This window comes from Simochromis diagramma, unplaced genomic scaffold (genome assembly GCF_900408965.1).
Source record: "Simochromis diagramma unplaced genomic scaffold, fSimDia1.1 OVJJ01000341.1, whole genome shotgun sequence".
In the NCBI taxonomy this organism is placed as follows: Eukaryota; Metazoa; Chordata; class Actinopteri; order Cichliformes; family Cichlidae; genus Simochromis; species Simochromis diagramma.
In genome coordinates this window covers 477,170-493,422 of record NW_024386788.1, presented here as the reverse complement: position 1 = coordinate 493,422, position 16,253 = coordinate 477,170, and the positions used below count along the sequence as shown (strand labels likewise).

The 16,253-nt window shown below is 43.3% G+C and overlaps 1 long non-coding RNA gene across 1 annotated transcript; it reads left to right on the top strand.

The window, feature by feature from the left end:
• The first annotated feature begins 3,486 nt into the window (after positions 1-3,486).
• Positions 3,487-7,338, top strand: LOC120728294. Its single transcript, XR_005694691.1, has 3 exons — positions 3,487-3,671; positions 3,842-3,929; positions 5,960-7,338. It is a non-coding gene; the product is annotated as an uncharacterized LOC120728294 (long non-coding RNA).
• Positions 7,339-16,253: the final 8,915 nt, after the last annotated feature.

Here is a 16,253-nt window from a genome sequence, read left to right as displayed (position 1 = left end):
CTGCAGGTTTACACGCTTACATATACACGCAGTTACTGTCCCTCCATTTACAAAGGCAGAGGCGTCACGGTGTGTTTTAGATTATTTAACATGTAGTTGTTGTTTTTCCTGTGTAATAATATTCAACATTGCTATCAATGCATTTTTCAAAAAATGCCTCTCTGTGCAAAACAGTATCCCACAGCTGTTTATGTTTTTACATAAACAGCTGTGGGATACTGTTTCTCTGTGATTTGAACTGAGGGAACAAATCGTGGCAGAATCAGCCTGATGTTATTTGTATCCCGCTGTAGAGCAGGGCGATATGTCCAAAAATATTTATCACGATAAACATTTAAAAATTTGCGATAACGACTGATGATATAATTGACACTAGACAAAATACTTTACAACTCCACAACTTTATTAGTGCAAAAAAAAAAACCCATCAATGTATTTGCACTTTAACAAGCAGCTGTTTTTATTTGCATTAAAGTTTTATAAAAATTAACAGTGCAAATACAAATTCCTTGCTGACAGTTTAACCAAAAGGCATTTCCAGTGGAAATTGGCCGACATATCCTCAGCATAACCATGTATAATATCCACAAAACTTAGAAAGACCTTATACACACACAACACGGTAATATTATGTTGAAGCACAGTACGTATCACTCCGCGAGGCTCCTGCCTACGATAGCCCTAATGCTCCGACAATCCATCAAGCGGTGCGGGTTCCTAGCTTAGCAAAGTCGTACTAAGACATTTGACAGATTTTCGAGCACCGTGTACGACATAAAATCATTTCGAGGTCTGTAAACACAACCAGAATTCATACATAAGGCACACGGGATTATAAGGGGCACTCTCGATTTTCAGAAAAAATCAAAGGATTGATTTTAAGTGTGCCGTATTTTCCAAAGAACACGGTAATAACGACGGCCCGCTAGCATGCGCTACCAAAAATAGTGCTTTGTTGTGTATGTGACGGACGAAAGCTAAACCAGTTCCACACCACTGAAGTTTTAGCATTTTTACAAACCAATTCTGGGTCATCCGTTCATTCAACGATTTGCTGTCGCCCTTCTCATTCTCTGTCGCCGCTATGCTTTTTCTGCCATGTGTGTATGAAAGGCACTGCGCATGCGCGTTTTGCCCATGTTCTGTCGCGATATTTCATTTTCTTATCGTTGCCCGACATTATACCAGTATTACCATGAACGGTATGATATGGCCCAGCCCTATCCCTTTAACTTTACTAACATGATAACTTATGGTGACTTGGTAACTTTACTGTATAAAGAGCTAACATCTCCAAAATGTCAGGAGTAGCTAGTCATTACAACAAGTGTTTGTGAACTAAAAATGAAGAATGTGGGATACTGTTTGTCCATGATTTGAACAGCCCAGCGCTGCTCCCGACGAAGGAAAGACCAAGACCAAGAACCTGACGGCAGCAGGACGGCTGCGGAACCAGACAGTGGTGATGCTGCAGGCGGTGATGCTGCAGGAGGCCGCGATGCCAGCGGCGGCGACGAACCCTTTCCGGAGGCCGTCCCCGAAGGCCATGATGCCAACTTAGAGGCCCGGAAAACGGCCGGCAGAGGCATGAATTTTATATAAGCAAGAGTGAACACCTCGTTACTGTCTGTGTGCGTTTCTTCCACAGTCTAAAGTCTAAAAGTTTCGCTAAGCTGTGATTCTAAACTTGCTGCACGTGTAACTTTGAGAGTGGATAAATGGATAACATTCTTCAACAAGCTATTTTTATGATTACACACTGAGCAGATACATCAGAAAGAGACGAGTTTGTGAGTTTGTCAGCTGTTTGTGTGGAGTTGTTCTTTATGTTCACCTCAAATCAACCTGAGTGTCATTTCTCTTTAGTTCTGATCTCACTGCTGAGCTGCACAACAAACCAAGGTCAGTAACCTTCTTCTGTCACAGTTTAAACCTGAGAAATGCTCACTGATATGACTTGATTGGGTTCATGTTTCACAATGGATCTATTAGTATAACATACAGTAGATTAGGGCTGCACGATTTTGCATAAAATGAGAATCACGATTTTTTGGCTTAGAATTGAGATCACGATTCTCTCACGATTTTCTTTTCCAGTATAAATATTTATTGCACTTATTAACTGCACATCAACAAACAATAAATAAACATAAAAACAATAAATGTCTCACATTTTATCGTTGGCGCAAAATGTTGTACTGCTTGAAATTCCGTCTCCACCGTTGCTCGACACTGTGTATAGAGCAGGTAGTGCAACAATACAAAAATAGTTACAAAAGTAGCGTTTGTCTAGGGTGTTGATCATTTTCCTAAATCCCTCGTTTTGCACAGTGTTGATGGGAGCCATATCTTTGGTAAGTAATGGCCTCTGTAATTTCTTTGTGCCTGCGGGAGTTCGACGGGCATAGGGAAGCGCTGTATAAGGTTCCCGTTATTGATGTTTGGGTGGTTGACCGGGATGGATTTTCTCCTGTCACTTTCTCATCATCCCTGACGTGCTCTCCGTTGTTTTTTTCCCTGCTAATTTTAGCAGCCAGCTTCTGTATCACGTGGTATAAGGCTCCGCCCTTGTCATTTGTTGAGCAGGAAGAGTGAGCGCTTGTTTTCATGCAGATTACGTCCCGGATCAAAATGCGGTACAATCGTTGTTGTCGTCTTTTTTTTTATTTTATTTTTTTAAATCGTTGTCATTTGGAGATGAGATCGCACGTAAGTATGAATTGAGATCGCGATTTTCTAACGATTAATCGTGCAGCCCTACAGTAGATCTATTATATTACATGTATTTCTCATTTTAACCCTCACAGCTCGTCTGACTGTGAGTCCCAGCAGCTCTCAGTTCTTTAAAGGAGACTTTGTGTCTCTGAGCTGTGAGGAGGACGACAGCTCTGCTGGATGGACTCTGAGGAGAAACGTGAACAAACAAAAAAGGACTCAGTGTACAGATGGGTGGGGAGAAGAAGCTGGTTCTTCCTGTAACATCATCAACCTCTTCACATGGGACAGTGGAGTTTACTGGTGTGAGTCCAGAGAGGGTCCCATCAGTAACATGGTTAACCTGACAGTCACTGGTAAGCTGAGTGTGTGGAGTTAGTGTTGATGAAGCTGTGTGTAAATGGATGAAATGCTGTAGTTTGTCTCTGTGTTGAGGTGGATCAGTGATCCTGCAGAGTCCTGTCCTCCCTGTGATGGAGGGAGATGACGTCACTCTGCTCTGTAAAACAAAGACCACTCCCTCCAACCTCCCAGCTGCTTTCTATAAAGATGGCTCTCTCATCAGGAAGCAGCCTACAGGTCACATGACCATCCAGCATGTTTCCAGGTCTGATGAAGGCCTCTACAAGTGTGACATCAGCGGTCATGGAGAGTCTCCATCCAGCTGGATCACTGTCACAGGTGACACACTCACCTGTCTGTGTTTCTGCAGCTTTCAACATTCACAATGTGACGACAACTTAATGACTGTGTTTGCTTTATTTTAGGGGAAAACACCACCACACCTCCACCTACATCCACACCTCCACCTACATCCACACCTCCACCTACATCCACCTCTCCTCCTGGTTCTTACCTTTTTCCTGCATTGTCATGTGTTGGATCAGACTGTGCTATGGTTTTACTGGTGTTACTGGTTCTGCTGGTGAGACGATGTGTTCACAGGAAACCTGAAGGTGAGATCCAGACTTCCTGATCTTTCATGTTTTAATTTTATTGTTGTGGATTTGAATAATCTACACATTTATCATGATTTAATGTTTCAGTGTTTACATTTTGTGTCCATTCAAATAACATTTCCGTTTGTCTTATAAATATTTTCACTGTAAATTTTTATTGGATCCAGATAAAGCTGCAGGAGATTATGTCACATACATTCAAGAATCACATCACAGGCTGTGAGACAAAGCAGAAGTAATAATGACGGACCTTTGGTGGGTGATTTGGTTTTTCCAGTGTGGAGAAAATAGGATGTTTATAAAATTGTATCACTTGAAACTTGGATATTTTCTAAGAGTTCAGAGAAATGCTTAGTGGAAAATTATTACACAGTGCTCTAAGAGCAATATTGATGCTGTTTGAGTGACAGTTTCTGTAACATGTGGTCGCAGTAAAGATGTTGGTCAGTGAACTTACAAGACTGTATATCAAAGATGGAAATCACCAGAATGACTTCATCCACTGGTTTCAGAAACTAAAAGTTAACATTTTTAACAGCATCATGTTAGCTTTTATAGCCAGGAGAGACTCTATTTATCAGCTAATGTTAGCTAGCTTGGTTATCAAGCTTCTCCATAGATTGTATGAGACAAACAGAAAGGGACTGATAGCTGCTAATTAGTGCTCAGTAAGGTCGTGTCCAAATTCATGGGCTGCATCCTCCTGAGGACCCGGCCTTCGCGGTATACTTGGGCCGGGTCCTCAGAAGGTCGGGTGGGCCGGAAGTAAACAGCCGTGGAATTGGACGGTCCAGCCTTCTGATTAGCGTCTCGGTGGAGTTTAATAAACTCAGCTGTCTGCTCCTTGCTGTCTAAAATATAACAGGACACTGGTGTAAACTCTCGACCGTCTCACACTTCTGTTTAATCAGTTTTCTGTTTGACGTTTAGTCAGCTATGTGAAAACCAAGGAGGAACCCACCCGGGGGATAAAGTTTTATTTTATCTAATCTAATAACTTTAATCTCAGCCAAACCGATTTACTCACGAACAAACAAAACACTGAAAAAAGCCAAACAATAACATGTTTAGGTTGTCTAAGTGACTTATATATTACGTTTAACCCGAGTAGAGAAAGTCTGCGGTGATCTGAAAATTATGTGCCGTTCTCGGCGGCTTCAGTGACCCTCGAGCTCCCGGCTAGCTGGTGGGTAACAGACTTTTTAAAGATTTTAAAACTTAGTAGCGGCCGCCATTGCTGGAAACTGGAGTTTGGCTGGGCCGTGCTATGAATTCTAGGATAAGGTGGGCCACGAAGGACACACCCGACCCATCCTTCAAATTCGGGGAAAAGGAGGACACATTCGGAGGAGTCTACAAATTTGGACAGCCTTCGGCGCATCGCTGTGACGTAATCGGTCTATAAATGCGGCCTCAGGAGGAAGCAGCCCATGAATTTGGACATAACCATAGACTGTATGGGAAAAACAGAAAGGCACTCCTAATTAGAGCTCAGTAACATAATTTCTTCAGCAGAGGTCCAGTTCAGGGACTCCAATTAACTAAAGTGAAGCCCAACTGACAGCTGGCAGATATAAATAGGCCACACCCCTAATAATGCAGACTCTAAGCCTCAATAACATTTAAACAGGTCAGTTATAACAACATTCACCTCATGTACAGCAAATGAATATCAGTCTGTCTGTAGATTTTCACACCATGTTAAGGTCTGTGTGTGCTGAACGGTGTGTTTGTCGTCTGTGGTTAACACTAACGAGTCTGCCACTGTTTCTGAGAAAGAAACGATAAGAGCTTCATCTGCAGGTGTTTCAACACAGAGGTGTGAATGTTAAATAGAGGAAGAAATACGTGAGTTATTTGTAAGAGCATTTCTGTAAACTCACACAAAATATGAAAGACTTAATTATTATTGTAAATTTTCTATTACTATAAACTAATCTCCTGCAGTATTGTTCATGGTTTTCCTTTTAAGATTTACTCTTTCATATTTATGACACCAGCATCTTAAATTTGTTCTGCCTCACTCTCTAAATTCTGAATTTATCTTTTATAAAGTCAATAATTTAACAGTTTGTCTGTGATTTTGATCAGCTGACATGTTAGTCATTAGGTTACTGCTTTGTCAGGTCCCTTTATCTCACATTCGACTTCATGTTGAAATATTTTAAACTTTTAAAATAATCCTAACAGTTTTTATATAAAGATTTGTGAGTGGCAGCAGTTTCATGTCTGTTATCAGCTGTTCTGTCTGCAGTGACGTCCTCTGTGTGTGTTTTACTGTGCAGACACTGATCCAGCTGCAGTTTACTCAGCAGTGAGAACTGAAGACGTCACTTATGGAAAAATCATCACAGACAAGAACAAACGATCACAGACGAGAGGTAAAGCTGCTCTTCTTCACTTCTACAGTCAGGTTTCTCTCAAATCTAAACATTAGAGTGCTGATGTTTCCCCTGCAGCCTCCCTGGACACGTCTATGCCAGGGTGCTGGACAGGGGATAAAACCTTGGGTTCAGGAGGAGCAAAGAGGTTTTTCTTGTGGTCTTGTAACACTGGACCAGGTCTTTATTCTTCTGTATTCAAGTGTGCTTCAGAGGTTTCCAAACTTCAGCTGCATCTCTTTGGGTGATTTGCCAGTGTGCTTCAGGAATATTGAGTATCTGGCCTGCTGCTCTTTGGTCTGTCTCCACCTGGAGGTGACATCACGACCTGGTGGAGCTTTTACTTCTGTGTTTATAGGGACTTAGTAGTTCAACAGTGGAGCTCCCTGTTGTGTTTTAGGAAGAAATTTGCCCAACTGTGGCACATCTGCACTTTTGTTTGGTTAATCTGATGGTAAACTCAGGGAAAGTCTGCTGCAACTCAGCTATAGGTCCACCTTTCATAGATCAGCTGTCCTGTTTGGTGCAACAGAACACAGGTAGTGATGTAACTCAGCCATGTGTACCAAAACTGCCAAAATGAGGCCCAGATGGGTCTGCTGTCTGTTTCTGATACATGAATTTATTGCTAACATGAGTCGTATAAAGAAGAAGGCTGAACAGACCAAAGAGTGTTTTCAGCCTCTCAAACTGTCCTTTAATGAAATGAATCCTTTAAAAACTTTGTAATTATTTAATTTCTAAAAACTGAGTTCAGTAAAACGATAAAACTTCCTGTTGCTGGCTGCAGTCAGACTGAATCTGAGGACACTGATGAGAACATGTCGGCTTTCTTCCTTGTAGATATTGTATCTGCAAAGAAAGAAGATGGTGGCTTTGCTTTCAGCACAGGCGACTTACAGATCTGTCCATTCAGACATTGGTTCACAGCAAAGGTGCTGAGAAGAGAAAGAAACTGAAACCCACTGCAGTCTTTAAAATACCCCCCCACTCTGTACAGGTTCTCAGTCATCCAGTTCATCATAGTCTAAAGAGCTTGGAAAGAAAAGCGTCTGGACTAAGTTGCTTGAGGTGAAACGTCTTCAAGCAATTTAAAGAAGTCCAGACACTCTTTCCAAGCACTTTAGACCACTGCTCGATATTAAGTGCAATCTCAACAGTCATGAAAACTACTATGTATAGACCCTATAGACCTAGTAATACAAAATACAGAAAAGAACCCAACAATCATATGACCCCCTATGAGCAAGCACTTTGGCGACAGTGGGAAGGAAAAACTCCCTTTTAACAGGAAGAAACCTCCAGCAGAACCAGGCTCAGGGAGGGGCGGGGCCATCTGCTGCGACCGGTTGGGGTGAGAGAAGGAAGACAGGATAAAGACATGCTGTGGAAGAGAGACAGAGGTTAATAACAGATATGATTCAATGCAGAGAGGTCTGTTAACACATAGTGAGTGAGAAAGGTGACTGGAAAGGAAAAACTCAATGCATCATGGGAATCCCCGGCAGCCTACGTCTATTGCAGCATAACTAAGGGAGGATTCAGGGTCACCTGGTCCAGCCCTAACTATAAGATAAGATAAAACTTTATTAATCCCTCGGGTGGGTTCCTCTGGGAAATTTGGTTTCCAAAAGCAAAAGCACAGCACCGACAGAAGTTACAGAGTTACAGAATATTATACACACACACACACACACACACACACACACATATATATATATATATATATATATATATATATATATATATATATATATATATATATATATATATATATATATATATATATATATAGCAAAGGTGTACTCTCAGTGGCAAGGGAACAATAAGAGAACAGCACCACCAAGGCTGGAGACGGAGCAATACTGGAAGAGCATATGGGAGAAGGACGCAACACATAACGGCAATGCTCAGTGGCTAGAGGATCTGAGGGCAGACCACAGCGACCTCCCTGAACAGGGTCCAGTAACCATCACAGTGGCAGATATCCAAGAAAGGGTCTCCAGTATGAAGAGTTGGACAGCACCAGAGCCCGACATGGTTCACGCCTACTGGCTAAAGAAGCTGACTGCACTCCACGAGCGTCTGGCAGCACAAATGAACCAGCTGCTAGTTAACGAGAGACACCCGGAATGGCTAACTGAAGGCCGGGCGGTCCTGATCCCCAAGGACCCCAAGAAGGGACCGGTCCCCTCCAACTACCGACCAATAACCTGCCTCAGTACTACATGGAAGCTCCTGTCAGGCATCATATCGGCTAAGATGAACAGGCACATGAGTCAATACATGAGCGGGACACAGAAAGGAATTGGCAAGAATACCAGAGGCGCAAAACACCAGCTACTGGTAGACAGAACAGTCAGCCGAGACTGCAAGACCAGACTGACCAACCTGTGCACTGCCTGGATTGATTACAAGAAGGCCTATGACTCAATGCCCCACAGCTGGATACTGGAATGCCTAGAATTGTACAAGATCAATGGGACCCTAAGAGCCTTCATCAGGAACTCAATGGGGATGTGGCGTACAACACTAGAGGCCAACTCCAAGCCCATAGCACAAGTCACCATCAAGTGCGGGATCTACCAAGGAGATGCTCTGTCCCCACTGCTGTTCTGCATAGGCCTGAACCCCCTCAGTGAGATCATTAACAAGACTGGCTACGGATACCGACTACGGAACGGAGCAGTTGTCAGCCACCTCCTGTACATGGATGACATCAAGCTGTATGCCAAGAGTGAACGAGACATCGATTCACTGATCCACACTACCAGGCTATACAGCAATGACATTGGAATGTCGTTCGGACTGGAGAAGTGTAGTTGGATGGTAACAAAGAGAGGGAAGGTAGTCAGAACTGAGGGGATTGAACTACCAGAAGGCAACATTGCAGACATAGAGGACAGTTACAAGTACTTGGGGATCCCGCAGGCGAATGGGAACCATGAAGAGGCCGCTAGAAAAGCTGCAACCACCAAGTACCTGCAGAGGGTCAGGCAAGTCCTGAGGAGTCAGCTGAATGGTAAGAACAAGATCCGGGCCATCAACACGTACGCCCTGCCCATGATCAGGTACCCTGCTGGGGTAATAGGCTGGCCAAAGGAGGAGATAGAAGCCACTGACATAAAGACAAGAAAGCTCCTTACCATACATGGAGGGTTTCACCCCAAGTCCAGCACCCTGAGGCTGTACGCTAAGCTGAAGGAAGGGGGCCGGGGACTGGTGAGTGTCAGCACCACAGTCCAGGATAGATGGCCCCAACTGACCGAGTGCTCAGTGAATACCTCAGGCAGCAGAAACCCAAGAAAGAGGAGGGAGACGAGGAACCATCATGGAAGGACAGACCCCTGCACGGTATGTACCACCGGCAGATAGAGGAGGTGGCTGATATCCAGAAATCCTACCAGTGGCTGGACGAAGCTGGACTGAAAGACAGCACAGAGGCACTAATCATGGCAGCACAAGAACAAGCTCTGAGCACAAGATCCATAGAGGCTGGGGTCTATCACACCAGGCAAGACCCCAGGTGCAGGCTGTGTAAAGATGCCCCAGAGACAATCCAGCACATTACAGCAGGGTGCAAGATGCTAGCAGGCAAGGCATACATGGAACGCCATAACCAAGTGGCCGGCATAGTGTACAGGAACATCTGTGCCGAGTATAACCTGGAAGTCCCGAGGTCAAAATGGGAGATGCCCCCAAGGGTGGTGGAGAATGACCGAGCTAAGATCCTGTGGGACTTCCAGATACAGACGGACAAAATGGTGGTGGCTAACCAACCGGACATAGTGGTGGTAGACAAACAGAAGAAGACGGCCGTAGTGATCGATGTAGCGGTTCCAAATGACAGCAATATCAGGAAGAAGGAACACGAGAAGCTGGAGAAATACCAAGGGCTCAGAGAAGAGCTCGAGAGGATGTGGAGGGTGAAGGTAACGGTGGTCCCCGTGGTAATCGGAGCACTAGGTGCGGTGACTCTCAAGCTAGGCGAGTGGCTCCAGCAGATCCCGGGAACAACATCGGAGATCTCTGTCCAGAAGAGCGCAGTCCTGGGAACAGCTAAGATACTGCGCAGGACCCTCAAGCTCCCAGGCCTCTGGTAGAGGACCCGAGCTTGAAGGATAAACCGCCCACAGGGGCGTGCTGGGTGGTTTTTATTTATTTATTTATTTTTTATATAAAATATACAAAAGGGATAAATAGGAATAAAAATACAAGTGACTTGTATTTACTTGTATTTCTAAGCATTTCTAAGCTGAACTGCAACCTAACTCTAATGCTCCAGTGATGACCTGGTGGACATTTATGAAGCAGCTGCTCTGCTGTAACAGCCGGTGTCACAATGAGATGGGAGCACGCTATCAGTGTTATTCATGATCAGCTCCGTGTTGATGAGTTTGTAGTTTATCAGACACTAAAAAGAAATGATCTCTCTTTTTATCCTAAATTATTGAATCAGCATAAAAGTGACTGATTGTAAAACACTGAAAAGACAACTTACAGAATCAGGTTTATTCTCCTCTGTGCATGTTTAGTTATGAAGCACAATATGTAGGCTATGATTAAAAATCCACATTTTGAGTTGTTAAAAAGCTAATTTTCAAATTTAAGGAGATTTTATTAAAAAAAAAAAATCAGTATATGCTTACAAAGCACAAATTAAACACTTCTGTTGTTTGAGCACACAGAAATAAAAACTGCTGCGTCAAACACACCCATCGTGAAACAAAGCTTTTCTGCAGCCACTGAATGATGCTTCCGCTATATTCAGTGTGCAGGAGGTGGAAGGGAGGTGTGTGTCAGTTAGCCACAATCAAACTAGTCAAATTTTCCATCAGACAGTTTTTAGAAACCCACAGAACCACACGAAGAAAACCAGTGAAACCAGATCACTGACATGGAAACAAGAGGCAACAACCATGAATAAAACTACAACAATTACAACCAGTTAGCGAGGGCAGAGAACATATTAACATAGTGCTGATTTTGCATATGTCTGTGAAGAGACCAAGGAGTGTGTGTTTTTGAAAGCAAGGTGTGGAATTTCCTGCAGTGTCTTTCTTTTCCTTTAGAGTGTTGGGCCCACTGAGCCTTGTCCACAAACTTGTAAACCTCTTTTAAGATCGGAGAGGGTAGAAGGGTTTTCAGTTCCTGCAGAGTCTGGCTAATCTTGCTCTGAAGGGCATCTATAGTGAAATGGACCAGTCTTATCCTCTCACTTAGAAGCTGATTTTGTGCTCTCCGTAGAGTCAAATCTGCTCTGTATCCCCTGACAGTGGATCCAAGGCGCAAACTCTTAGGAACAACTCTGCTTTGTATGCATCTTAGGTTGAAACAAAGATGGTTCCTATAATCCACTAGTTTCCTTGATTCCTTTTCATACTCCTGCACCAGAGTGTTCCTCCCAAAATGCACAGCAATATGTCTGCATATGGGTCATTTGAGTCTAGAAAGAAAGAAAAAATACACAAAATATATAAAAATCTTCAAATCTTTAAACATGTGGATGTCCTCTGGTCTGAGGTGCTGGGGGGACCAGTTAGAGACCAGCAGCTGGGTGTCAGTGGTTGGACTGGTGGACTACTTCAGTGAAGAGTAGACGACGTCTGGCTCTGGTTTGAAGTCTGAACACAAACACACACAGTTCAAACAATTTGATTTAAGATTGTGCTTTACAACTTCTGTCACCGCTGTGCAGGACATCTTTTTTCTCTCTGGTTAAACCTAACATGGTACAACACAAACTGTATCTGTACAACTGAAGAAGATCTACTCTTCTCATCTCCAGCTTCTAATTGCATGCAGCATGCAGATGGAAAGTAAAGTATCATGCCTCTGTGCTGGGTCAAGCCACAGGACTTCACCCACAACACATGTTATGGTCTCCCTTGCAGTGTAATGAGCCCGAGCAAGATTCCAGTCCTATCTAACCACATGCTTCATTCATTGCTTGAAGTAGATTTTCCTTTGTGTAAGGGTTTCGGTCGTATACTTTACATCTCCATGCTGAGAAAAACTCCTCGATAGGGTTCAAAAAGGGAGAGGATGATGGAAGAAACACATTGATAAAATGCTGCTCATTGTGAAACCAATACATAATATTTTCCCGCTATCTCACTGTACAAAAGGCCCCGTAGTTATGGGTTTATTCTGTTCAGTTGTTAGTTCACCTGCAGTTTTTAGAGTGGCCAGTAGAGGTCACCCCACCGCTTTGTATGAGAGACTATGTCCAGGGAGAGACGTGGGCAAAGCACCTGAGCTTTTCTGCTCCAGATTACTGGCAGAGAATTGGTTATTCTGTGAGAAGTGTGCGTTAATGAGCAACGTAAGTTGGTGGTGTGTGAGGATGTGATAATAAGATGTGTTTGGGACTGTAACCAAGGTTAGGGGGGAAATGATTATGTTTCTGTCTGTGCCGCTAGCGGATGCTAAGCTAAGCTAAGCTAACTTTCCTGCCGTGTGGTTGGGCATAGCTGTGTACCTGGTTAGCTTTCTCAGGGGGTCTATGTGTGAGTCGTGGGTAATATATGGCCTATGGTATTAAAGGGGATGTTAGTTTATTTCCCGCCTGTGTTTATGTTGATGTACTCTGGAGATATTGTTGTGAACACTTTAGTAATGCAGTATTTTCTTTCCGTTCCGTTCAGAGACCACACACACACACCCATGCCCACGCACCTAAACCTGTATGCAATACCTGCTCCTCTGACAATCCCTGTTACCTTCAACTGTGTGAAGTCAATACAAGAGTCTGCACTATCCTCGGTGTCTTCATTGTCTCCCTTCTGAACATTCATCCGGGCCTTGAGCAGTGTTCTGGCCAACACTCCGGGGAGTGGTAGCTGCAAACCTGAACTAGCACCTTACAGTCCTTCCAGTACAAGCTATCTATCCAACACTCACAGTGTTTTGTATTTATTTCTGTAGTGTGTAATCGTTGCTAAGATGTGTTTGCAAACTGGCTGGCTTGGTGTGGTTTTTGACAGTAGCGCTTGATTTTGAGAAACGTTCAAATAGTTTGGGGTCAAATGATTGGCTTTACAAGACAAGTTTAAGGTTATGTGGGTGTAGCTTGAATTTTGAAGTTTGTGTTTAGTGTTTTGAGACAAAGAGAAGAGATTTTAGGAAATGTGTTTTAGCAATTCAGAAAAACTGTAATATATATTAGCGTCCTGTCTCAAAGTGTTGTGTAACACCTCTTATGACAGTTTTTTCTGGTTGCCTAAACCAGTGGTTCCCAAATTTATTATTTTTTTTTGCTAGGCCCCCCTTTGTTTTACAAGAAAAATGTTTGCGCCCCCCCCCCTTCTCACACGCACACGCACACGTCCTCCAACCACACACACACATATTTTGCTCCATTGCGGTTTCTTTCACACCTCAAACATTTAGTAAACAATTAAGCAAATACAAGTAATCTGCAATAAATTACAGGTAGTAGTAAAATAAACTACTAACTCTTTTACGCTGCGTCCGCACCTGCACGGGTATTTTTGAAATAGCAGCTGTTTCGTCCACACGTAAACGGCGTTTCGAATCACCGAAAACGGAGATTTTGTGTTTCTGTGGGCGCCCGTGCTAGCAGTGTCCAAGCGTTTTGTCACCCCCCCCCTTTTCACACCGCGCCCCCCCTGCAATGGCTCTGCGCCCCCCACTTTGGGCCCCACAATTTGGGAAGGTCTGGCCTAAACCCTAACTGTGATTCGTATAGCACAATTTCTAAAACTATTAATACTTCTAGCAAAACCACTCACTGAGTTTGCCAAACTAAAAGCACAAACACTGCTTTGCACTCAGTTTGCCATTTTGTAACACACACTTTGCAAATCCGCCTAAGCACTATAAATAAGCTTCAGGTAAGCTGTCCGTGTGGAGTACAATGGAGGGAGCAGGAAGAGTGAGAAGAGTGCGAATTAGAGGAGGCCGAGGAAGAGGACGTGGAGGTGAAGAAGTAGGATGAAGAGGACGACAAGGACAAGGAGGTGAAGTTAGAGGGAGAGGACAAGGAGGAGCAAGAGGAGGACGAGGAGGGGGAAGAGTAAGAAATAGAATTGTTGATGACATCAGAGCTACAATAGTAGACGATGTAATCAACCGTGGAATGACCCTGAGGGAAGCTGGCCAACGGGTTCAGCCTAACTTGAGCCGCTACACTGTAGCAAGCATCATAAAGACATTTCAAAATGAGAATCAGTAGGTACAGTCACTTTGCACTAAGATTTGTAGCACTGCCATATGCTAATGAGAAACACAACAATACCGTAGATGTAAAAATACTGAAATTGTTACTTTACAGAATTGCTAGACGGCCAGATGCTGGGGCAGAGGAAGATGTTCACTGCAGACCAAGAAACCCATATAGTCAATATGGTGATTGCAAATAATTCCATAAGGCTACGCAAATTTCAGCAGACCATAATTGAGGATGACACCACCTTTCAAAACATACAAAATGTGAGCACTTCTGTATTAGGTCGTGTTCTTGCTCGCAACAGAATCCGAATGAAACAAATCTACAGCACCTTTGGAAAGAAACGGTGAACGTGTAAAACAGCTGGGATATGACTATGTGCAGGTAAGCTGTAGTATCATTGGTACTGAATCAGGAAGTGGCAGGAACATTATTGGACACCGTGTCATAATCAGTGTCCCAGGACAACGTGGTGGTAACAGAACTATGTGTGCAGCTGTAAGTCAAAATGTGTTTGTTGGGTTTGTCGAGGCACAAACCCCGCTGGAACACAAGCCCAAACTGCACGACAAAACAAAACAAGACAGAGCGCTTTGTCTTTGTGGCTCGCGAGGGAAGTCAGCCCAGGCCTTCACCTGTCCTTAGTCAACTTCAACTGATTCCTTCGCTACAGCCTTTTTTTATTGTCAGCAAGCAATCATTCATGAATATGCAATTACAAATGCATGTGACATTCTTAAGCAGGCACATCTGAACAACATCAGTGTCTGTATTCTGTGTGTGTGTTTCCAGCTATACCATACATAGACATGTGACCTTTCAATGAACTTAAACTGTACTGTGTATGAGGTATGCAGAAAAGCAGAAGTAAGCGTCTCGCTAAATGATAAGAACAGGAACTTGGAATAGATCATCTCTCAAACGAACACTTAAAGGTGTGAAGTCATGCACTTTCAGGAAGAGCAAAGTCTAGTTCCTACAGCTATAATGGAAATTATACCGTCAAGGCTGCTTCCTCTCATCTCATGGTACACAAGTGCACACAGACTTTTAACAGACCTAATAATATGATTTTTATCAGCATACAAATGATTATATGTTTCAAAGCACAAATGACAATATAAAAACTATCAGTTTCAACAGTGTTGTTCACCATCATGCAACCCTGGGCCCATATAACACTGCACGCATCATTACATTCCTGGACACCTTACATGATATGCTCACTACTGTTCAGAGACCAGAGCAGACCATGTTAGTTTCCATAGGGCTGCTTTGGTCCGCAACTGGTTTACAGATCACCCACCCCTCACTGTACTCAACCTCCACCCATACTCTCCATTCTTGAATCCAATTGAAGAGTTCTTCTCTGCCTGGCGCTGGAAGGTCTATGACCGTCATCCCCATCAACGCATAGCCCTTTTACAGGCAGTGGAAGAGGCATGTGGGGATATTGACCAGGCATCATGTCAGGCCTGGATACGCCATTCCAGAAGATATTTTTGCCTTGGACTAGAGGACATTGCATGTGATGTATGCAAAATTTTGTGGCCGGACGCAGAGAGACGACGCGATGTAGACTGATTTATTTTTTTCCTCAGTGAAATTACTATTTTGTTTTAACTTGGAAATAAACACTTGTGTTTGTTTTGATGTGTGTGAATAAACACCAGTACTTGAAGTTTCTGTGTACCTCTGTGTTTACGGACCTACGACAAAAGTATGACCTCAAACTGACATGGCCTACCTTGTGCACAGAGAAAGCAAAAGCCAGATGTGGTTTTTATTCATACCATCAGTGTGTAGTTGGTGCTTCGTGTGCTTATTAATGTGATGCTTGTATTAACTGTTTGATACAAAAATACCATTTTTACAAAGGTTTGGAGAGTTAAGCAGGTTTATTAGCTTTGACAAGAAAACCACAATGTTTTGCTGATTTGGTGAAGAGTTTTCTTATTTGTGTGTAGAGTTTTGCAAAAATAGCCAATAGTTATAAAAAATGTGCTC